Genomic DNA, 25,112 nt, shown 5'->3' on the forward strand with positions numbered 1-25,112 from the left:
GGGGATTTAGTTATTTCTTTATTTTTTTTTTGCTTCAAGTATGACATCCTGAGAAGACGGTTAACAAATGTACGGTTGAGCAAAATCTCTTCCACGTTGCTGGTCGACTTCCAAGTCAAAACATTTCATTCCAAAGGAAAAGAAGTTTGAAAAGATCATTCTTTTTTTTTTTTTTCACTTCAGGAGCAAACCACCGCCACCCTAACGGAGAGGAACAGATGTTCTGAAGCTCACTGATCTTTGAGATGTTTTCAGACGGGTGCGTCGCTTCATTTGCAGTTTGCCACCAGACCTGTCACATAAACTGCGTGAAAACTGAATTGAATTTCACTCAATATCAATTCCAAGATTAGAATGAAACACAGTGGAGCCAACTAACCAACCAGACGCGTATATAGCATATTCGCCCTGTATCTTCGCAGTTCGGCATTCACAAATTCCATATTTACGGAACCTATGCTTCATTGTCACTGAAAAACTCACAATGTTTTTGTGTTCAGGCCAAAGTAATAAACGTACAGCTTTGTCACTCTCTTGTGGTCAATGAACTATGTTGAAATGAGTTGAGAAGCTTCATTTAGTAAAAGTGGTGCTTTGGTGCCACCTTGTGGCAGATCAAGGTAATTATGAGCATTTTTAGTGTTTGGGCCCGGTGATCCAGTGGTTAGCGTGTCGACCTCACAGTGCAGACGTACCGGGTTCGATTCCAGCTCCGGCCTTGCTGTGTGGACTTTGCATGTTCTCCCGGGGCCTGCATGGGTTTTCTCCGGGTACTCTGGTTTGCTCGCACCAGGGTGTCCCTCGCCTACTGCCCGAAGACAGCTGGGATAGGCTCCATCACCCCCCCCCGCAACCCTTGTGAGGATAAAAGCGGATCAGAAAATGGATGGATGGGTGCGTAACTTATTCGGTATGAGCTCTGCTTGGCATGTCTGTTTTACAGTTCTCACATTCTGGGTTAGAATTTTCCCTCAAACCCTCCTGTGTAAATTCAGTTTATATGCTGACGGATATGTGCTGCTTGGGGAAAAAATAAATAAATAAAAAATGACATGTCTCTCTGTGTGGCCTGGTAGGAGATGGCCCCATGGACTGGTACCGGGCCGCAGACCAGTGTTTGAGGACCCTCTGCTGTATACAACAGCACCTGTAATAGTTGCTGCCTTTAAATTGGTTCTCGAGTTAACCTCCCTCTACTTTCCAATAACTCCAATTGCATCTGATTTATTTCAATCTGTTTTTTTCTTCTTCTTTTTGATGCAGACTGAAAATGAATGATTTTGGACTGCCGTTTAAACAGAAAACATTCTGGAAGGAGATTGTTAAGAGGCTTGCTCAGAGCTCAGTACCTGTGGGAGACTGCTTGTCAGAACCTACTTTTAATGACTGCCTTACTATTCACTTTAAGCCCACAGATGTATGCCAAGCTGTTGGTCATGCCAGCTTTTGCGACAGGACAAGTTTTAGTCATGACTTGCCAGGTATGCATAAGTAGAAAGTGGAGCTGCAAGTTTGGGATTTGGCTGCTTTTGTATTAAGCGAGTGGAAATCGTCATCTCACACACGTTCTGCTAAACAGCGACGGCTATGTTTGCGCTTTACCTGTCAGAACCTACTGTATGATAACAATCCCTCGAGACATATAGTAAATCCTCAAATTAAGGGTTCCAAATTGGAGCGTTGCCTTCACCAATATGAAATAAACCACAAGCAAGCAGCAAATGAAGGTCTGGAAAGGCTTCCTCAGAATTCGGTGCTGTCAATGGAAGCCGCACTTCAGGCAGTCAGTGACTGCCAATGATTTTCCTCCACATATTTAAAATTATCTTTATACGCTCGTGCGCCCATATAAATGGGAGCGCTGTGTGAGGAAGGGTAACTGGCGTAAGAAATGAGCCAACAAAACATTCAAGTTGGGAAAAACATGGCTCAAAAGTGATTTGGGAAGTGTAAACACAGCAGCCCATGGAGATGTGGACGAGAACCTGTAAATGTCGACACGTCAATCAAATGATCAACTTTGGTGGCAAACTCTTACATTTTTTTTTAACAAGCCCTGGCAACAAAAAAAAAGAAAAATCAACATTCAGTGCATTCGCAAACACTCAATGCTTCGCCACTCAGTTGGATATGGCTACTTCCTGGTTAATGGCGGATGGGGAAGAGATGGGAGGTGCTGATATGATTTAAGGGGTTGGAGCGTTCTGAGGGTATGATATTCTACACCCCTCCTTAAAAACCTGTCAGCGCGCCTTTTATTTTTTTTAATGCAGTATTCATTTAACATTGATTAGTTTCCATTATTTATTTCTTTATTTTTCACCTCATTCCTGTTGATATGCAGCCCACAATCTTTCCACCTTGGCGCAGGTCTGCGCCGCACTCAGTGCTTTTTGTAATCGTGGCTTGTTTTCAGTATTCTCCAATACATGAGCTCTGAATAAAAGCGCTTTTTATCCGTTGGCCCCTTTTTGTCTCGCACACAATGTAGAGCGAATGCATATATTCTGCGGTAACCTTGAGTTCTTGACATTTTCCGTGAATTGCATGACACCCACCTACGGACAAGTGTTCGGCAGAATATGTACTTTCCCTCTTCACTTGGACCGTTCTCCACATGGGAAGCCATTAGAGAGAGAAAAGCTGACAAGTAGGAGTAACAGAGGATGGCGGGCCTCAGTCCAGTGCCTCTGATTCCATCCCTGACAGAGCAGCGAGTGGCCCTCACTCACAGCTGTCCTGAAATCAGTCAGCCAAGCACAACTCAGACCTGAGAAAGTGGAATACGACATTCTTGGGGGGGGGGGCTAAGAAGCACACGGAGCGGCGCAATCTTCTTCTTGGAGTGGATGGAGTGTCAGGGACTTATATAAATGCTAAACATTGCTACCCGTCACTGGGGCGGATGGCGGCGCAGCTTTGCAATGACTTCCTGGTTGGATCGATCGCGCGGCACGTGAATCATGTGACTGTGATGTCAAGATGGGATCCGATCGATTTGATGCATGCAGCAAAATATTTCGGATGTGAAGCTGGATGTGTGTTCACAGAGTACAACTAATGCACAGCGTCATCAAATATGACATCCAGCCCGGTGCCAATACGCAGGGAAGAAAGGTAGCGAAAGGATTATTAAAAGGGGGGTGGGGGGTTGGATTTGTTTTCAAGTTAAGCTCCCTCTGCTGTCAACATGTTTACAACCTCCATGCCGCTCTCACGATGAGAGCGTGCGAGAGTACAATGTCCATGGCATGTATTAAAACTGTCATCGGTTCTGCAAAAGATTAGCTTTGCATTCCGCGACCATGATGATTGTGAATGCAACCGGATGGTGCAATTATTGATGCAAGTTACCGCCAAGTTACTTTCCCGGTGTCGAATGTGATTGCCAGGTATGAGGCAAAAAAAAAAACAAAAAAAAACAAAGAAAAGGCAGCGTTTTGTCTTCTGTTGTCATCCTGTGACAGCAGGAAACTAAAGAGGACCAGCAACGGGCATGTGCGCGAGCCGCGGAAAGCCTCCGCTAACTGCGTCATAAAATCGAAATTATTGCAAAATTGCTTCTCGATTCATTTCTCCAAAGTGGATGCAATTACACCGAGTGTGACAAGCTGCACATGGTGTAATCCCAAATGTTATTAAGCAATGCAGACTGGTAATCAAGACAAAGGGAGCGCACAAGCGCACATTACGTTTTCATGTTTCCATTACGCGCGCACACACGCATGCATGCATACGCACACACGCACAAGTCGAATAGGCAGGAATGAAATGATCATAACATTGCAATACAAAAGTGGAATTTCCCCATCCTCAAAGTGGGATGTCTGCTTACATCGCGATCTAATGACCTTGTACATGCAGGTCATACGTAGCCTTTCCACACCGAGAAGAATGTTGACAACATGAAGGTGGGATGTGTTTTTGTGCCGCACAAAGACAGAAAAACCAAAAGCACACAGACGCACGCGTACGCGCAGCGCGCGAACGCTCCACAAAGAGTTCAAATACTTCCGCAGTGACCTTGTACGTGTAGGTAACAGATCCTCATTTGACACCGCTAATTGGCGGACATGTCAGAGGATGGTTAGCAGCTCAAGGAAATGGCAGGCGCTCATTGATTTCCCCCCCACCTCCCCTCCCTTCCCATCGGACACTATACAGCTTAATCCGCTCGACGGCGCAATTGTTGATGGTGGGGGGGGTGGATGTTGAGAGGACATATGAGGCTAAGACTGTAGAGAGTACAAGCGTTTTAAAAGACACTTGGGACTTGGAAGGTAAATGAGGGAATGGGGGTTCGCGAGTGTTGACGCAAATTGAGAGTTTACAGCTGTTTTTATCAATGCAGTTGCAGGTGTTGGGTAGTTGAGTGGATGAATAAATAATATAACAAATGCATTAAAAATTATAGTTGGGGTTAATCCAAATCCTTCAGTGTTCTTTTTTAAATTATTTAAAAAAAAAATCTATATATATATATATATATGACTGCAAGTTTGTAAACAAGAGCCTTTTTCAAGCTTTGTAGGAAACGGGCTGTTGCGTCTGTCGCGAATATCACATTATCCTCTTAAAAAAAAAAATTGATCGGGGCTATGCAGACAGAGCAGCTGTGTCTTATTTCTATGAAGAACTGCTGGCACTTTCTGAGAAAAGATGCACATCAGCATTCGTTTTTCAGAACACACGCATCACCGCTCTGTACAATGCTCATATCTCATTGGCTATAAAAAATGAATAAATAAATAAATAAATTAGACATTGACCAAGAACGTTTTGCTTATGACCAACAGTTTTTTTTTTTTAAGTTTTTTTTTTTTTAAAGGTCATTTCAGTAAAGAGAGGGCATCACGTACAAGGTAGGATTTCAATTCAATACTCGCCACTCAGACAAATTTTCTCCTTGGGATGCAACAGTTGCCATGGAAACAAACTTTTATCCAGCTCTTGTGAAAAAAAAAAAAACCACACAAAAAAAAAGCAAAGAAAAGAAGGGTCTTACTGGCCACACTTGTCAGTCTTCACACTCCAGCCTCCCAACCACACCATAGCACAACACAGCAGAGCCTGCAATTGAAGGAAAAAAAAAAAACGCTCCAGTTACTCTGTCACGTTTCAGAGGTTTGTTGCAGCATTGCTGCCTCAAGCGCTCTTACTTTGAACGGATTCGATGCTCTGTTGACGTCCGTTGCTTGTTGCTCCATCCACATATTGCGCATTTAGTGAAACCACCTCAAGGGGTTGACGCGGGCATCTCACTGAGATTCAAGAAAGAACGGGAAGCAAGCGTAGACATAAATAATGTTTTTACTTTAGTTCCAGTGGATGATTTTGGAATGACGACACAATCAAACTCGGAGGCATTGGGAGCTCCGATCCATCCTTCTATCTTACCATCATGATGGATGGGAAAGAGAGATGGCAGCCAAGGGAGCCCGCAGACGCCAAATCACTAGCCGGACGTGTTCAGGTGCAGCTTTCAACGTCACGAGAACGCGCAGCAGCAGCAGCGGCACTGCCTAGGAACGGCGTGTCGGTGTGTGTTTGCGCCAGTGTATCGTTGAGCTACTTAGACAGATTCCTCAGATGCCTGTCGATGTGAGCTGCGTCCAGTCACAGTGCATCCATCAACGACCTGCACGCAGATATCTTCAAGTGCGCGAGGGGCCCGAAACGGCTGAGCTTGCATCTCCCAACTTGAAAAAAAAAAAGAAAGAAAATGTGATCAAAAACAAGCCGACACATACCGCTGTTTCGATTCATTTTTATTATAAAAGTGGGAATTAGTCCGGCGCGAGAGCGAATCATTTCCCCTCTGCGTGTGTCCTTTGAGATAACGCGTCATGCTGCTATCGCGCATTTATTGTCTTTTAAAGAGGCGGAAATGGAGTGGGGAGAAATAAACTCTCATTTAAAAGCCATTCGCTCGCATATGGCTAATTTCAAGGTTGAACATACGGAAAATAATCTCTCACGCGTTTTTGTCACAGCACAACAAAGCTTGAATTCACGTTCGTTTTTCCGATTTTTTTTGGAGCGCATCTATCCCCGCCATCTCGAAAATGACTGACTCTCACTCCTTTTGATCTTTGCTCTAAAATATATTTCCTTGTCCAGTAAAAAAAAAGAAAGAGGTGCTCATGTGATTGAAAATGCATGCACGCAACGCTTCGCTGGCTACTAGCGTGTTGCTTTGATCTCGCTCAAAAATGACTTGAGGAAGCTCTGATAAAATGCAGGGCGAGCCCGGCCGTCCGCGTGTGGCGGGTTCAGGGAAGCTGATGACGCTCTCGAGGCAACACCCGCAAAAAGCCGCAACACATTATCGGGGATGGAGACTGGAATGATGCTGTCAATCACAATTTTAATGGCCCGCTCGCCCTTTGGACCCACCGGGAGCAAGAGCAGAACAAGCCATACGGAGAAAAAAGACTGGAAGAGTCGAATGCAAACATCTTGTTTCGTGGAGACGATATAGAGATGAGCTTGAGTTTTTTGACAGCTGTGGCCTTTCCATACTGGGCCTGAAGACCGAACAGTCCTTGACACGAACACACGCACACACACGCAGACGCACACACTCACACACACGCACTGCGTCCGTCCACCTCGGCAGTGCTACAACTTGTATGTATTATTCATTCATTTAGCAACGAGCAGGATGTGGGGCCTCGTCAAGAGCTGAAGCCGCCGCAGAGTGGAGCCAATAGCTGAGGGGAGAGGGAATCGACACGGACGCTTTTATTTTATTGCATTTATTTATTTCAATGGGATGTGCACTAAAATAAGGACGTGACTCGATATCCATCAGCTCAGGCGTGGGCAACTGTCCGACGCGACCCGCGGCCATATTCTTGAGTTGCCTCTTGATGAATTTTCCCTCCAAATCTCACCCTCCAAATTTGTTTAATTTATTTATCAGTGAAGCTAAAATGTTACTTAAAACATTGCCTCACGGATTGGATGCATGACTTTACTTTTTCATAACAGGGAATCGAAACAACACCTTCTGGCTACACTTCACCGAAGCCTCCTCAGCTCCCATGCAGGAGAACAACGAATAAAGTCGCCTCTCGTTTCACAGTCCCTCCACCAGCTTCGACTTCAGGTGAAGTGATTCAACTCTCAGCCAGAACAGATTGGCTCCGCTATCTCCCCTGGCCAATCTCAAACAGCAATCGGACTGGCATTTTTGATCGCTCACACAAGAGACATTTGTAGATGAAAGCGCCGAGACGTTGGCCGGGAAGGAGCCGTTGCTCCCGAGATGGGAAGAAAAATCTCTGGAGCAAGCGAGGGTGGATGACACAAGGACGGAAGTGAAGTTTGGAAGCGGGCCATACGGAAGAGGAGTCAGGGGAAATAGATCGTGAGCTGATCTAATGAAAAATTGAGGCCAGAGGGTAAAGGAAATTGAAGATGGACTTTGCTCCCTAAATTAACTGAAGACCGCATCTCGCCTGATGGCATCAGTACTGTTTTATTCCTGTTTGGTGCCCGTACGCCGTTAAAGTAGCTTTGTATTGGGTTGAGAACTTGCGGAATGTTGGTTTGATGGGCTCATGAAAATATGGACAAGATTGACAGAAAAAAAAAAAATTAAAAATGCATTTTGTAGCCATGTAGCAAAGCACCAAACTCGAAAACGTCAACACAGAAGATGGTGTCTGTTTTGCATTTTGTGTCTCGTCCGCAAAGCTCATCTTATTTGACAGCCCGTCATTGTGGGGGCTCAATATCTTGAACACATGATCTACTGATGTCCCGCATCTATATAAATACATCAATGCTGAACATGACGCATTGATAAATATCCTTGTTTGAAACGCAGCTGTGATTTAGCAACTTCACTTAGCATGCATTCGTTCACTCCGCTGTGACTTGCATTTTTTGTTGTTGTTGAAGTCCAGCCTTCCCGCACGTCTTACCATGAACGTCTGCCTTTTCAGTCGCTGATCGTGAGATCATTGGATGACCTTGCATGTCACTCATTATAGCAGCACATCTGATTGGCCGGGATGTTAATCAATACAGGTTAGCCGTCACGTTCCCATATGCAGCGACGCGGTTTGAACAGAAAGCATTGTTCTTCAAGAGGCAGGTGCGGGGAGCTCTTAGGAGTAAATGTTGAATAATCTGAAGAATGCAAATTACAACAAAGATATAAAAAAAGACTCTAATATTGTTTAAAATCTGATTTGTATTCACCCCAAAAAAGTCATTTCGTCTGCTTGTTTCATCCGGATGAAAAGTGGACCTAATTGTTATTATTTGGAGCGGTTTGTATTCAGACTGTCGTTTTTTTCACAAGTGAACTAAATATCGCAAACACATCAAAGTGTTTGACGATCGGTGCTGCCATTGGACAGAAGTGACGAAGGCGAGACCGAAATCTCAACGGTGACTTCTTATATAATCCGAGCTCTGCAATTTCCCAGTGTTCTGGAACGGAGCATCGTTCTTCCTGTTGACTTCATGTTGCCACGTCAGAGCATGATGGTGGGGTGCACTCACGTCATCCAATTTGCTACTAAATTATCATATTGAAACATTATGTCCTAAAGCGGGGGGGGGGGGCACCCAATCCCTCCCCCTGCAAAAATTCACCTTCAACAGCAGTTGAAGGATTGTCACGATATAACCGCGTAAAACACATGAGGTGACATCGGGTTCATTTACTTCATCTAAAATAGATAGTCCTCATTATAACATGCAGCCGGCGAAGACGAAGAGGGACGGAAATGGGAAGGGAAGCATCGCTTCAAACCTTGAGGCTTCACTTTCAATCAGGCCTGATCCTCCGACGCCTGACATTTGGACTAACAATGGCCAGCACTGCTGTGAGTAAAAACAGGAGCCACGGGAGGGGCCGGCCCCTAACCGTGTGGCCCACCCTGACCCGTCGCCACCGAGAGCGAGGGCATGTCAGCGCAATGACATTATGTTAGATAAATGCCCAGCCGGCCACCAAAAGTGTATGGCTCTTTTATAAGAGAAGGCTGCCACATGGCCCAATTCGGACAACTCGCGAGTCTGAATATAACACTCGAGTGTGTGTCCGTGTGTCACCGACACATGCTCGATGCCCTTGAGCGCGGCGACAGACAGCTGCACAGTGGTGAAGTTCAGAGAGGGCCCCCGTGAGCATGACTCGTCCACAATGCGTGCTTATGAGACGCTTGCCCGTCGGCCCGAAAACTCCTTCGACGACTCCGTGGCACACATTGTGTGACGCGGAACTTTTACGGCCTGGTATTCATTTGACGATAAATGATAGGAAAGTTCCATCAGGATGAGCTCAGCAAAGGCCTCCTCTATACATAAAGCGTAATGCACTTATCTCCTCATCTTTACGGCGTTGTTTCCACGAAGCGGTACAGTTCGCTCTGTGTTTAGAGTTCCCGGTGGCATTTTTTTTTTTTCCAAGGCAAAAATAACCGGAGCACCCATCTCCGTTAGGCAACGTACCACGAACACAACGATGTCTAATGTTAGATGACACTTTTCTGATGATGATAAACTACGAAGACGCTCTGCAAAGTCTCAAGTGTGGTTTTAAGTAAACATTGTTCAAATCAAGCACTAAAGGTGCCACAAAATAGACGGAACTCAAAGGCGAGGAGTTTTTTTTTTTTTGCATAACAACCAGCCTCAAGTAACAGGTGAGAACACAAGCTCTCATCTTTGTGCTTGGTAGAGGTTGCTCATCAGTGTGATTCATTATAAAACCAAAAGTGTCTTATAACGAGCTCAAATTCCCTGGTTACATCACACATTTTGAAAGATCACGCACATTCGAATGCAAAAAGCCTTCTTTAAAAACAAGCACAAAAAAAAAGCAACAAGTCCGCGAACGGTGTCAGCTGCCTCACTCCGGGTCAATAGGAAGTTCTATAGGTGCACGGTTTAAGGGGCAAAACTACAGGTGCTGACAATCGTGTACCACCGTATTTCAGCGTACGGCTCTGATTTTCGTAGACGGCGCACGTGGAACTGATTTGTATTCAGCCGAAAGGCTTGCTGCACCCGTTTGCCAATTTGGCAGACTGCTCCGAGTCATGCCGGGCGTTCTGGCGAAGTGGGGTTGCTTCCTTAAATTTGCGATTGGCGGAATGATCATTTAGTGTCAGAATGTCGGTCTCATGGAGCCAACGAGAAGAGCCACTTTGATTGGTGATGAATGACATCGGCCATGTTCACGCCCACAACAGCACAAACCACCCTTTTTGTAATCTTTAGTCCTTCCTGCGTCTGTGGAATTGACTAACACAATCTAACTTGCCTCCGCGTAAAATTTGACTTTCACCAGGCATGACAATAGAGCACATACACTTAATCCGTTCCAGGATGCTGGTTTGGATTTGAAAACATTCCCCCCCCCCACAGGAAATAATTGCAACAGAAATAATTAAATTAGCAGTGGTAGCCTTTGGCCCATCTGGCTCATAGTTCCGAGGCTTGGGGTTTGAATCTCGGCTCGACATTCCTGCGCGGAGTAAGGTTACGCATGTTAAATTAATTGTAAATTGTCCATAAGTGCTGCAGCACGCTTGCAATCCTAATGAGGGCAAGCATATAGAAAGAGAATTGAAATTCCAAATTGTAGCTCCTCAGGGCGGGTTCAACTACAAAGGTTTTCCGGCTCAAAGTATTTACTCAAATTGAATCACGACTCTGTATTAATATATAAATGTGTGTAATGGAACATATCGGAGAAACAGAAAGCCTTATATTCTGGATCCGGCAGGGCGTTATTTCGCTTTACCACAAATGCCACGGTGCTTTTGCGCATTTTGCCCTCCCTGTGTTATCAGCTCGACCTCAAGGGTTCAGTGATGTCACTTTGTCACGACACAGTACTGGCTCAGCTGTACTCGATTTAGTTCGTAGCTGTTGGTTTTCCACTTTAACCTTTTCAGGGACAGCGGTTACTACAGTGGACAGCTTATCATGTAATCAGGTTACAGGGTGCACGAAAGGGTTAAAGTGGTATAGTAGGGATACTTGGAAATGCTGAAAACATCAATTGAGGAGGACACGAACGAGACTCTGTACTTTTCCTGGCGTGTATGAAGCCGTTGGCCTCAGTAAGGAGACCCATTTTTTTTTTTTTTCTAATAAGAAATAGCAGAGTGGAGCGTGTGCAGTATGATACAGACGCATCCGGAGCATAAGTATCGGTGTTTTCATCATTTCTTCTCGCATCTCCTCCTCAAATCAAGCAACCCGTTTACATCACCCATATGGTATCATTTGGAAGCCTGGATGAGCAGCTACGAGAAATAAAGAGTGCCTGTCAGCTTCTCGATTTGCCACCGGCAAGAGCAATCTTGACCCACATTGTTGACTGGTTGACAGACAGGAGTCAAACAAAGCTTTTTTTTTTTTTTGCAATAAAAAAAACATTCCACTGTGTCACACCATAAGCGTAGTCGTGAGTGGAATAAAACTGTATCGTACCACTTGGTGGAAAAAAGTGGCTTATGTTGATGCCTGTAAAAGCGAACGCAAGCGTTTGTCAAAGTTGAGGTAAACAGAAAAGGAAACGCATTATAAAGTCTCCAAAGGCTGTTTGACAGCCTTTTGCCTTCCTGTGACTGTTAATCTCGCTGTGTGTGTGTGAGAGAGAGAGTAAGAGAGAGAGCGAGAGAGAGAGAGCTGTTGCTGCTGGCAGGAGTCATAACCCAAATGCCTTCAGGTCGGAGGGATTCACAACATGACACCGCACCCCCCCCCCGTCCCCCCCAGACGGCGTATTCCTGTGCTCGCCAAATGCTGTTATTACCATCTTGTTCGCTACCAACTTGAACAACCAGAAGAATCATCAACAAACACATCCGAAAAGCAATCTTGAACTGAACACCATTTCATTTGTATTTGCAAAAGGAGAGCAAGCTTTTTGTTGATTTCATTCCTTGGCAGCCATGTATGCTGCTCCGAGGAAGATATCCATACTGGGGGAATAACGTAATCCCGTCATGAGTTCTTATAATGGCAGAGTCAGACTGCATTCCATAGGTTAGATTATTATTATTATTATTTATTTATTTATTTTTTTTAAACACAGAAGGTAGGGCATACAGGGACTGGATCTCTTCTTCCCCCGAGGCAGTGTAATTATATCAGAAGATGTCTTTTTAAACATGTGCGCTCGCACACACACATAGTCCCGGGTCACATATATACGTTCTCAACCTGAGGCATTTCTCACCGAGGCCCATGTCAAGTGACCGATTTCTCTAAACTGCACCCTTGGGCAAGCGAATGACTGGAAGACGGCCTGTCAGGAAGCCATTGGTTCACTTCACAGTGCACAAACACACACGCGAGCAATCTGTGGGCCTACAGTCATGTGAGGAGGGGGTGGGGGGGAAATGGGTGATAAAAATCCTCATTTTCCTTCATTGCCGGGTCATTTGTCTCCGTCCCACAGAGGTGGGGGGGGATTGCCAGTCATGGAAATAGTGGGCGACAATGGAGCCGAGTCACGTCATGCCTTCATCCATCATTTCACTGTTAGTCTCACCGGATGCTTTATTGTTTCTTCCACTTGCCCCTTTTGGAGTTCACTCTTCAGAGTTTGCTCAGCTAACATTGACAGTTGCGTCACGCTTTTCTTTTTGGCAGTAGAAGACGTGAATACTTTTGCGAGAGCAAAACGGAGGGCACTTCCGGGCGGGGTTGTTAGGCAACTGCCGCACCTGACCGACGTGTATAAAGTGAGCGTGGAGAAGTTATTGATTTGGTGGAACTGGGACGGCTGCTTAAGATGCTGTTGGTGTTAACGACATCATTTTACCGCGCAGGTTGAATGATCCCGGTCTGAGCAGCGCCAAATTATTTAAATTTCCCGATTGAGAGTTTATCACCCATTTTCTATGCTGCTTGTTCTCATTTGGGTGACGAGTAAAATGCAACCTATTGCCGCTAACTTTGCCACAGACCTTGAGCCTCGCTCTTAACCACTGAACAGCAGGTCATCGTGTGGGCTAGCCTGGTAGGTTAGTTAGTGAGTACAATCAGGTGAAGTAATCAATATTTTGGTATGGATACACTCAAAGTGGCATTTTTTTTTAATGTAAACGTTTCGGCTCAATAACGGTTGGGAAACACTGCAGAGCTGTGAGATTAGCCAAGGCTTGAATCAAGAACATCTTTGGCCAATTAGTGCTCTCCATTTTACCACAATTGCTTTGACATTTGATCAATCAATTCCCACATGGCCTTCTGAACAAATGGATCTAAATCCTGAGGAGATTCGTCAAGAGCAGCAATACAAATGCTTCTACGCTGCCAAAGGAAGTGGACCTTTGCCTTGAAGAACAACTCATTTCTCAGGAGGATGAGGTTGGCTCTTGATGAGCAAACCGTAGCGGCAAATCTGTTCTTCCCTCACAACTGTCCATTAGCGCGCGGTGGTTTTGAATGGCACTCTTCGAAGGGCTCACACGAAGCCAGGGCAAAAGCTGTCAATTATTTTGCTCTCACACTCACGATAAGGTGAGCAGGTGATGGAGAGGGAGCTCCAGGTAAAATCCTCATCATCTCGCCTTCCTTCTTTTCACACACAGCCTGAGACACCTACACATTTATGAGCCGAGTAAAGCTCAAGCACCTTATACGTGTGTGTGTGTGGATGAGTCAGCAGCATTCAGCCCTCATGGGGACACGGGCTGCCTGTTAGCGCTCTGCTACCTGCCTGAATCGATGCGTCACCATCCCACCTGAATGCTGCAGACAGGATAAGAGCGGGAATGCAGAGACGGGTGCAATTGTCTCCTAGCACAAACTGATGACCATTTCTGTCCTTTTAAGCAACTTCACATCCAGGCAGTGTCTTAACAACGTCTGATCAGTCATGCATCTTGTCAGCGCGATATACAGTCGAATCGCAGGAAGACTGACACGCACGCTTCTATTTGGTGAGTGAAGGACAAGGGGGGATCGAAGGTCATCTGGGACACAAATTATCCGTAATCCAAGTGTTTATTCCATCAACACAGCCAAAAAAAAAAAAAAATCCTGTCACGTTGGCTTCCTTCTCGCAACAAAGGAAGTAGAAACAACTCTGTTCCAGGACAGCTGTGAAACAATCACATTTATTGGATAGCAGCTTTCTCAAATTGAGGAGGCAAAATAGACACATTATGAATCCTTAATGGTAAAGATGAACTTGTAGAAAGCAAATACCATCTTGTTTTGTTTGTTTTTGGTCCACCATTACACTGAGCCCTACAATCTTGTTACATTGGCTTCAATTTTGCAGCAAAGGAAGGAATCTCCATTCCAGGACAGCTGTGATACAACCAAACCAGCAGACTACTTAAATTGAAGAGTCAACATGGACGCAAGGAATGTTTTCATCAGAGCGAGGCCTTGCACGCACATCTGGTCTGTGCTATCCCTTGATGGATATGTCAAGGCAAAATATTTCATAAATCAACACTGTGAAAACAATATGCACTGAAAGAAACATCATCCCAAATACACATCTGCCTTGCGCTTTTCTTTCAGGGTGAAAGACAGAGTCCAGTTTCCACCCGCATTCCTAAATTGCACACGAATGTGAGCGGGAATCAGGCGAGTGCACCACTACGCTATCAGTGCCTATTAAGAGACACATTTGTAACTTTATGTTTAAGTTTTGACGCAGAGCATTTCGATTGGTTATGGCGTCATGCTACAGGCTAAACGCTAAATTCAAACTTATCGGGTTTGGTTTGATGAATAGGAACTTTGTTTTGTGGGTCCGCTTGCAAGTGATGACTGGTGAGGTTCTGTGCACTTGAGCGCAAATGCAAAATCTGCTGGGTCCGAAGAGCGTAAAATCTATGGAAGAAATCCTAAATATGTAAGCGTAATGATTAGCATGTGTTGGTAATGCTCTCATCACCTTCTGTGTGGGTATCTGACAGACAGGGCCGTGTGGAATGCCACTTTTCATGACAAATAGCAAAATGTAAAATAAACTTACAGTGTGTGGCACAGATGTGCTTTCTTTCTTTGACCTGATGAAAAAAAAGTGAAGGCGATAAATGAATACGGTTGCTAAGAATAGCAAAATCCACCAATCATGGCCCTCCCTAAAAACGATAGCCGATATGAATAGGACTAAAGCGTAAACTCACCACAAACTTGAGGCTCAGAACAAACAAGCATTCACATGTGATTTTGAAAAAAAAAAATCAATAAAAGTGCACTCACCTGGTGATGACTCACTGTTAACTTCCACTAACAACCCAGGCCAAATTTAGCTCCTCCTAGACAAAAACAGATCCACTTGAAAACTGTTTACACCAATTATTACTTTTCTATTAGTCGCAGCTTCAGTGCAATATCGTTGCATCTTAATAAAAAAAAAAATTTAAAAAAAAACATGAATGAATATATATGGCAGTACCGCTACTTTTCTATTAGTCGCGGCTTCAGTGCAATATTGTTGCATCTTAATAAAAAAAAAAAAAAAAAAAAAAAAACATGAATGAATATATATGGCAGTACCGAATTACAAATGGGAACACTTGTCACGGATATACAGTACTGCAACAATAAACGCCTGGTTGCGAGAAAACGGTGACAATTTGTGTCTCGTCTCCGAGATGCAAACAGGGAATGAAGACTTATCTCCTGAGGCCACAGGTCTCTCTGACGAGCTCGATTGCGACACCATAGCCACTAGTCGTTGACTAGAGGTCACGATGGCCTTGGGAATGTAAAAATAAAAAATGTTGTAATCATAAAAACTTAAGATCCAGTTTTCTAAAGCGCTTCTCATGATGGTCGCGGCTCAGCTGAAGCTTATTTGATTTCAAGATGGGGTCGGTGGGTTCACTTCAAATTTGGCTCGCATAATGTAGAGTCCAGGACACATGCTTGTTTCCGTGAAAAATGAACATTTTCTTTGTGGTGCAGCGTGGTGCCTGAGGACTGAGGCCAGTTCAGTTTATGGTTTCACGTGCTGATACAAGCTTTGACTGCCAGCGCCTCTGGTCCAATTAAGTTGTTTTTTTTTTTTTTTTGTGTGACAGAAACAATAACTCTTGACCATCTGACTTCTGATTGCTTATAATGAAGATATACACTGTTCGCTTTTGACAAAGAGGGGTTTATTTCTCCCTCCCAGTCATGTGAAGCAGATAGAATCCAAAGTAAAAAAAAAAAAAAAGTTGTGCAGCGCAAACAATAAACAGAAGCACGAATGTCTGCTATTGATATCGAGTCAAGCAATTTGTTACTCACTAGTTAATGAAAACAAAGTGCAGAGATACAAAAGTGCTGCAGGGCTGCCTTTAATACTGTGACGGTATACTTGGAGACGAAGACATTACAATTCCTCTGCTGTGTTGACAAGCACCAAAGGTTAAATATGGAGTGTGTGCGTGTGAGTGTGTCTTGGACAGGGGTGGTGGGGGACTCATGAATTATAATGTGAGCTGTCAGTGTGAGCTTGTCCTCAGGATGGTGAAGTGGCCAGTTCATGTTGGGACAAGTCATCTTGGTGCTTGATTATAACCCTGCTAAGATTCAAAACACACATGCAAGACAGTAAAGTGGGGCCCAACTATAACCCACCCGCACTGTAATGACAAAATACGTAACGCAAATAATCATCACGTGATCTGAACACCGTGTTGAGACGTAGAGAGGAGCCAAACGGCATGGAAGGTGGGGTTGACGATGATGGCAGAGGGGGGAGGTGAGAAATGGCGATATGGGTTGGGTTGGGGGCTTTAGCCCCTGCAAAAGCGGGGCTAAGTTGGCAACACCGCAGGCCAAGCTCTCAATCTTGCCCGCTGGCGGGGCAAGACGTGAAGGTCATGTCGCAGAGCATCAGATCAGCCGGGCCACTGGCTTGCACGGGGAGCATTAGCGAGCCTCTCAAAGAACGCCATCGCCAAAACGCATTTCAGGTTTGTCTTGCAGATCAGCCTGTAAATGTTGCGTCCGAGGTAGGGTTGGTTGGCCTTGAGATTCGAATCGCAAATCTCAGAGTGGAGGCGGTCATGCTCACCGCTAGCCATGGCGCTGCCCCCAAAGGTTTACAAACGGACTATATAAAAACTTCCTTTGAGGTTGTCTGCATGCTTCCAAGTGCAGTTAATACGTTTCTACTCTTCACATTGTTACTGCAAGCCTTAAATGCGAAACACAGTTGGATCTCTTTAAATTGGCGTCGAAAAATAACATCACAGGGCCTAAGGCCGCGGCTTGTGAACCTAAAATATCTGACCAAACCCGGAAAACAGGTGAGCCTTGACGGTCATTTCCTGAGCCTTTAGGCACTATGATGTCATTTTCAGTTGAGAGCAAGTGGCTAGATAAGGCAAAATGGCCGCCCCCTGAGATGGGTATAAATGGTGTGGATTTTTTTTTCTCTTTAATTCATATTCCAAAAGCCCAATATTAATCAGAACTAGTGGGTGCGCAGTAAATACATTATTGTAAAGACAAAAAGATGATATGACCTCCCCTTTAACAATAGATGAAGAATACTTGTATAGACCAAAAGTCATATAGAGTGGCCTGACGTGCCCAAAAACGTAAAGCATTTTTTTATCCACTCAAAGCTCACCAATCAGTATCCCAAAACTGAGGCTCCACTATAATACGCTTTCATCCCAGGTGGAATAACACACAGTCCTTGAACAGGTGTTGACAGTTCCTGCATGTAGAATAGTCACCGGAGTGGATCACATTGCACCTTCAGAAAGTTGCGTTGTTGACTCAGAGAACAAAGCGGTGTGGGCAGAAAACAATATTGACTCCACAACAAAACAAATAGATTCTTTCTGGTGCGTGAAGTTTCCTTGACACCTTAACTCTTAACATGGCGTAGAAGGAACATCTATGATTGGGTCTGGTGTGTGTGTGTGTGTGTGTGTGTGTGTGTGTGTGTGTGTGTGTGTGTGTGTGTGTGTGTGTGTGTGTGTGTGTGTGTGTTTCACTGTGAGTAGGACTAAAATCGTCTGGCCTCCTCTGAAACATTTCGATAAACAACCATTCTCCAAAATGGGTGCTTTACTCACAGTTCAATCTCCCTGCAGTGTGGGAGAGAAGACTCCCGAGGGAGCCGAGAATGAGTGAAGGCGTGCAGGCTGCAGGCCAAAATTCCCTCAGAACTATGAGACACTCAAGACCTGGTCACGCCGACCACTCGCCACCTTACCTGAGTGACACCATGCACCTTGTGTGTGTGTCGTGGAATCCACAGATTGGTTTCTTTATGATGCAGCAAAATGTACAAGTGAATGACTATAAACACTGCTCCAGCGTCATGTTTTTTGGATTTGCTTATGCCCATTTTTAAGCTTTTAAAGGTTTACAACTGCAGACTTTAGCCTTGTAACGACAACGCAAAACTGAACTAGCTAAAAGTTTCACGGAGAAGTCGAATAAACCAGTTTCCCAACCTTTATCGAGCCAAAGTAAATATTTTAATATTAGAAGTATCACACGGGGCACAACCAAACAAACATTACAAAGTATTTAATGATGATCTTTTCTCAATTTACTAAAAAAAAAAAGACAGTTTAACAGTGCTTTCTGTCATCTATCAGAACACTCTGCCTTGATTAACCCCGACGCAACGGTATGTGCGCAAGCCGCCTAAACCTGCATGCTCAATTAACAACGAGACAAATGAACGCAAGTGTGTAGTGATTGCCCAAAATCAAGCTATTGGACATCACGACGGGTTTGGTCATATAGTATCTTCAATGAAGAATATTTGTCATATCTCTTGTATTAGTGTGTTTAATATATAAAATGCAATAACGGAGAACCAAACCTTGTGGTACACCTCCATGACGCACCAGTGCTGATCTCTTTGAAGCTTCGTTTTCTGTCCTGGAAAGAAACAAACAAACAAAAAAAAAAAGTCAAAAAAAGTATGTTCATCTACCTCTGTTAATACAAATGTGTCACCCAAACGAAAACAGCTGTCTGATGTGTTCTCATAGTGGTCTGTCACATAGCGTCACACCCCTTCCAGGACCAACCATGTTCACACATTAGGGTGTATGACCTCCGCTAGATGACAATGTGAGATTGTGCCTCAGATCAAACAACATGTTTCCCTTGCAGCCCATGGCTAACACACAAACACACACACACACACACAACCAGATTTTGAAGCAATGCTCTCAAACACCCCATCACACCCGATGCTTCTGTGCAAAAAATTGTGTTGATAACATTGCTGGATGATGAAGATTCACAGACCTGCGGTGAATAGATACCGAAGCACGTCAACAGTCTCTCAGTCTCTTAATGCATGTTGTCATTGACTTTGCGATGCAAAACCGCCTTGAAAGGGAAATAAACTCAAACTCTTAAAATTGTTAGATGTCAAAAGTAAATACCGTCTTCACCGACCGCCATTTAGTTACATCTATTTAAGTAGTTATGGAAAAAAAAAATAGGGCGGGATGGTGTTTGACTGGCTAGCACGTCCGCCTCACAGTGCAGAAGTGTAGTGTTCGATTCCAGCTCCGGACTTCCTGTGTGGAGTTCGCATGTTCTCCTCATGTGCGCGTGGGTTTTCTCCGGGTACTCCGGTTTTCACTCACATTCCAAAAACATGCATGGCAGGTTAATGGAACTCTCTAAATCTTCCTTTGGTGGTGTGAGTGTGAGAGCGGATGGTTGTTGGTCCCTGTGTGCCTGGCAACCAGTTCAGGGTGTCCCCCACCTACTGGACAGCTGGGATAGGCTCCAGCATACCTGCAAACCTCGTGAAGATAAGTGGATTGGAAAATAGATGGATGGATCCAAAAAAATAGGTTCAAATCATCTGTCTTCACTCCCTTCTAGGGGGCCACCATTGCTAAGAACCACTAAGAAAACCAGAGAGTTCATAAATGTTCAACAAGGGCAAGCTATATATTCACTGTACGATTATTTATTTATTTTTGTGGGAAGGGGGGCGGGGGGGGGTTATGTTGTGTGTGCTGCAAAACGTATTAGTTCTGCGCAGTCTGCCTTGACATCATTTGATGTATTTTCTGTACAGCTTATCCTCATTAAGGGCGCGGTCGAACTGGAGTCTACACCAGCTGTGTATTCTGTACTGATCGCCAACCAATCACAGGGTTTTTTTTTTTCAATATTATTCCGAAAAACATGTGTGTACAAATGAAAAAAAATATGCTTCAAACACGAATGTGTCGAATGACCGCAGAATTCAATGACTGCATTCCATTGAATTTCATAGTAGGACCAAGGGCAACGATCAGAAGTCACTCCTTGGCAATCGGAAATTCAGCCGCTCTCGTCCACCTTCATAAATCACCCGGCTGCATCTGCACATGATTCACAAAGTGTTACATACATACGCCTTCGGAGGATGAGTCACCCAAGAATAATAGCACAAGGTAGTTTCAACGGTGGCCTTGCGGAAATGTTCAGAGGAGGTTTCAGGGAAAAAGATTTCTGTGTTCATGGTTCAGATGGTGGGGGAAATAAGCCTTCCTTGAGAGCATTCACTCTTAATGAAAGCTTTTTAAATAGCTTATTGGGGGGGAAAAATACTACAGTATCCCAAAGAAACATCGTTGAGCAAATGTAAGATATGAACAGCAGCACTTCTATCCTGATGACATGAATGTGGCAACGGTGATTGAAAAGAATGTGTGTGACGACAAAGACATGACGCTGATGAGCAGGGTGCCACACCTAATCCCACTGAGGCACAAGCAACAAAGGCTCTTGTTTATTAACGATGCTCATGAGGCAACAAATGAAGCATGAAATGACTGTGTCACACACATCGACACACACACACACACACACACACACACACAATTTGTAGGACGTTCACACATACGTCACACACACCGACAGACAGACAGACACACACACACACACACAAATTGTAGATATGCTGTAGGCGCCTGGTAGTGTACAGTAGGTAAGAGCACGGACCCAAAAAAAACGATTTGTTGTTTCATGCTGAGCAAATGTTCACATCCTAAATAAGAAAAGAACCAATTTCATGGCTCATGATGGTCAGCGGTGCGGAGAAGCGTCAGTGCCATGACCACTACGTTTACTATTTTGCACAGGAATGGATGCGTTGGTTTTACTGTGTGGCTGTTTACATACTGTGGCCAGATTTCCCCAAATAGTGGCTGAGCATTTCTTTCGGAGATGTTTAATCCACAGAGCTTTACCCGTACAACCTTTTTGGGCGCATTTTACACAAATGAATTCAATTCTGTGATTTCAAACTCATGGCCCATCCACGCAGAGCTAGAATTCAGAAAATCTAGTCAAGAACCACATTCAAGCATGTTACTACGCACAAGGGTCGCAAATTTGGATCAACCTGCCGTGCATGTTCTTGGAATGTGGGAGGAAACTGGAGTACCCGGAGAAAACCCACGCAGGCATGAGGAGAACATGCAAACACCACACAGGAAGACCAGCGCTGGAATCAAAGCCTGCACCTCTGCACTGTGAGGTCCACGTGCTAACCCAGTTGACCACCGTGCCGCCCAATTTAAATTATATACCACAAATTAATTTTAGGTCGCAATAATCAAAACTCAGGTCATGAATTTGGAATTGTCTTTTTTTTTTTCCTAGTCTCTTTTCTATCAGACCGCGGCACCACCTATCGCTTTTAGCATCATGCGGTTGATCGATTGAACTTTTATAGCGGAGTAGAACAGAAAAGAACAGACTAGAATGTGAATGTTGTTGACGTGGAGTGATTTTTGTCGAGCAGGAGCAAGGCACAAAAATAGTCGTGGCATGAGATCGCTCGGTCCGGTTTACGATGGCGTGCATGCCAGTTGATCAAGTCCTGCAACCTTTAGTGCAAATCACTAATTCATGACATAGAGATAAGACAAATGTGCTGTTTTCGAACACTGGGGTGGGGGGGGGGGGGGGTGTTCATCTCCTTTTCTGTGACAGAGAAAGCGCTTGGCGACACAGAGAATGATTCAGACTCAGAGTGAGTGTATTGCTGCCATCTATAGGCAAGAGAGGGCTCGACTTTCACCACCCCCACCAGCCCACACCCAAACAGTCTCATTGTACTGTAAGCCTAACGGCCTCAATATGTTGCTCATTAAGATTTCAGACCACATTGCCACCTCAAAGCGTCCTCATCTAACACAAGTTGACCGCACGTGACCCGCAGGCCAGAGCTGATTGGCATTGTGCTGCCCTGATGCCAGCGGCCGGCTCACCTGGCAGCAGGTAAAAAGGCGGGAGGCATCATTCACAGGGCCCCCGCCGCCCTGGCACACACCACATACACACATAAAAGAAAAAAAAGCCTCCAAGACAGATTATGTTTCATGTTACAGAGAGCCAAATAAGAATTATCTGTTATATGCGGGCAGCGCCAAATGTTTTACAACGCTGTTTCCAAACCACTGTGCCGTAGCAGTTGAGTGTGCCGTAAGCAAACATGAGGAAAATGATCCGATGGTTCATAAACGATTATTTATCAGAAATCATGTATATATGTAAATGCCAGTAGCATACAGTATATTGACAGAACAATGAAATGCTCTTCCACTTGACGGCAGAAGGCCCAATTAACCTGTGCCTCCACGGTGGCGACTTACCGTTTATGTAATGACTTCAGCTCAACTAAACGGGTCCAAATTTCACATGTGGCGAGCCAATTTGCGAGTAAATTGAGGCAATATTTTTTTTTAATGACATTTTTTGTTGGTGGTATGTAAAATAACATGCAGCGGTTCAATAAAGGCTGGGAAGCGCCGCCCACCGCACGACCCGCGGCAGGCAAAAGACTGATGGCTTGAGTGAAAGCAGCAAATTGGAAGTTTAAGGTGAAATCAGACAGGAAATTGGCTGTGCTTAATTTATGCTCTCTTAATGATTTGCAAATGAAGTCAGCAGTAGAGTATCAATCACAGGTAGTGGAAACACAAAGGAAATTTGAGCATTATCTGATATATGGTATGATGATCAAATATCACATTTCAAGCGCTCATGTCGGCGCTGGCTTTTCGGTGCGTGGTCCATTTGGACTACAAATCACAAGCTAACTCTGCTTTTGTGCCCGTGAAATAAAGGCCGGGGCCCGTTCATGGTTAATGAAATCCACTGTTGACACAGGAAGTCTATCAGAGGGCGCCATGATGGAGCTTCAGTGTGTATTTGTGCGTTCGGGTGATCCACTCATACTCCCGCCGCCTTTCGTCTCTTTGTGTGACAGACAAAGCCGATAGCGCGCCGTCTTTCTGGCGAGATAGCATCATTATACAAACGGCATCCTGCCATTATTGACACTGCATTTGTGTCAGTGTGTGAGTGACAAAGAGGCAAAAGAATACGCGGAGGGGTAATGGAGTGCCTGTTGTCAGTTTGCCATGTCCCTCTTTTCCTCTGTACAAACAAGTGTAAAACAAGCGCGCAGTCCATCGTCTGCATTTCAATCTAAGTCCTCTTATGAAAATTAAAAAAAAAAAAAAAAAAGTTTCTCCATTCAAGACACCATTAAAGTGTGGACCGACATCACAATGGTTGGCCAGCGCTTTATAAACTGCCAGTACACCACATTTCACATCATCCATCCATCCATCCATCTATTTTCCGATCCGCTTTATCCTCACAAGGGTCGCGGAGGGTGCTGGAGCCTATCCCAGCTGTCTTCAGGCAGTAGGCGGGGGACAGCCTGAAGTGGTTGCCAGCCAATCGCAGGGCACACAGAGATGAGCAACCATCCGCGCTCACACTCACACCTAGGGAGAATTTTGAGTGTTCAATCAGCCTGCCATGCATGTTTTTGGAATGTGGGAGGAAACCGGAGTACCCGGAGAAAACCCACGCAGGCACGGGGAGAACATGCAAACTCCACACAGGAAGGCCAGAGCTGGACTCGAACCTGGTAACTCTGCACTCTGAGGTCGACGCGCTAACCACTCGATCACTGGGCCGCCCAAATCACATCATATCAAATATAATTACTGAAATCATGAAAATCTTGAAATCAACTTTTGGCTCAATTTAAGTTGTGTGCGTGCCATTTTTTTTCTCTTCATGTTTATTCTGCTGTCAGTATGGCATCAAAATAATGCACAACTTAATCATCTGTCCTTCTGTAATCTAGTGGAAGAGCATTTCATTTCTCTTTCTGTCACCATCAGTCACTGGCATGGGAAGCTAAAACAACAACAATAAAAAAAAAAAAAAAACTTTTGGAAAACCAAATGGATGATTTCCTATGGCATATGTGATGATCTCTCACGGTGCAGTGGTTACACCGCAGTTGGAACAAATTGGGCAGCATCATTGCGGCGGCACAGTCTAATCTTACGGTGATGAAAAGTGAAATGCTTCTGGTCAGATTATTTCAGTCTACATTACAACGGATGCAGCAAAACATGCTTTACCTTCAGAAATGAACCAAATGAACAGAAATAGTTCTGTGCGGCTCCGTCAGACAAAAAGCATACTGAAGCGGACCACTTCAACAAACTGTTTGTGATGATTTGACTACAATGGAAACACCACAAAATGCTAACCTTCCCAGACTTAAGTCAACTGAACCGACTGGTGTGAAACATGAGTTATGAACCCTTCATGAGAAATAATTGGAAAACCATCTCAGTGTGCAGTTCACGGCCTTCGCAATCTACCGGGCCTATGTTCTTTTACAAGCTCAAGTAGGCTCACATATGTCCCTCTTCCCACCGAGGCAGCTGTCATGACACTTACTGCCATGATATCGGAACATAGCGCCTTGCGACGAGCTGATAGCAATGGAAGGCACTGAAATCCCCTTGGAAGGAGATTCTCAAATCCAGAGCGCAGGCCTGCAATAAAGAGGCAGAATCTGTGTTTGCCTCTTCTGCTGGTGGAAGTGAAGATTCCAGAGCCGAAATAGAGAATAATAAGGCATTAAAAGCGGGGCTGAGAAGTGTCATTATAAATAGGGGCAAGGGACAATGCCTCAATAGTTTCTCAAGGAAAGAAAGAGGCAAAGGACACATGAGGGAAGAAGGGATGATCACACTCTTGGTTTATCTTGGTGAGTGGTGCAGAATTAAATCATGTGCCTCTTTGCTGCATGTTCACGTGTCATCATCATCATCATCATCATCATCATACAATCACCCTTCAAGTGG

General features: G+C 44.6%; 1 long non-coding RNA gene across 1 annotated transcript; it reads right to left on the reverse strand.

The window, feature by feature from the left end:
* On the reverse strand, positions 1–15,383 carry LOC109522682 (uncharacterized). The gene is made up of 7 exons (XR_002169597.1): positions 15,208–15,383; positions 14,978–15,011; positions 5,398–5,699; positions 5,160–5,261; positions 5,006–5,070; positions 2,559–2,739; positions 1–292 (listed from the first exon to the last, which is right to left on the reverse strand). It is a non-coding gene; the product is annotated as an uncharacterized LOC109522682 (long non-coding RNA).
* Between the last annotated feature and the right edge of the window lie 9,729 nt (positions 15,384–25,112).

The sequence above is a fragment of the Hippocampus comes genome, unplaced genomic scaffold (genome assembly GCF_001891065.2).
Source record: "Hippocampus comes isolate QL1 unplaced genomic scaffold, H_comes_QL1_v1.1 scaffold68, whole genome shotgun sequence".
NCBI lineage: Eukaryota > Metazoa > Chordata > Actinopteri > Syngnathiformes > Syngnathidae > Hippocampus > Hippocampus comes.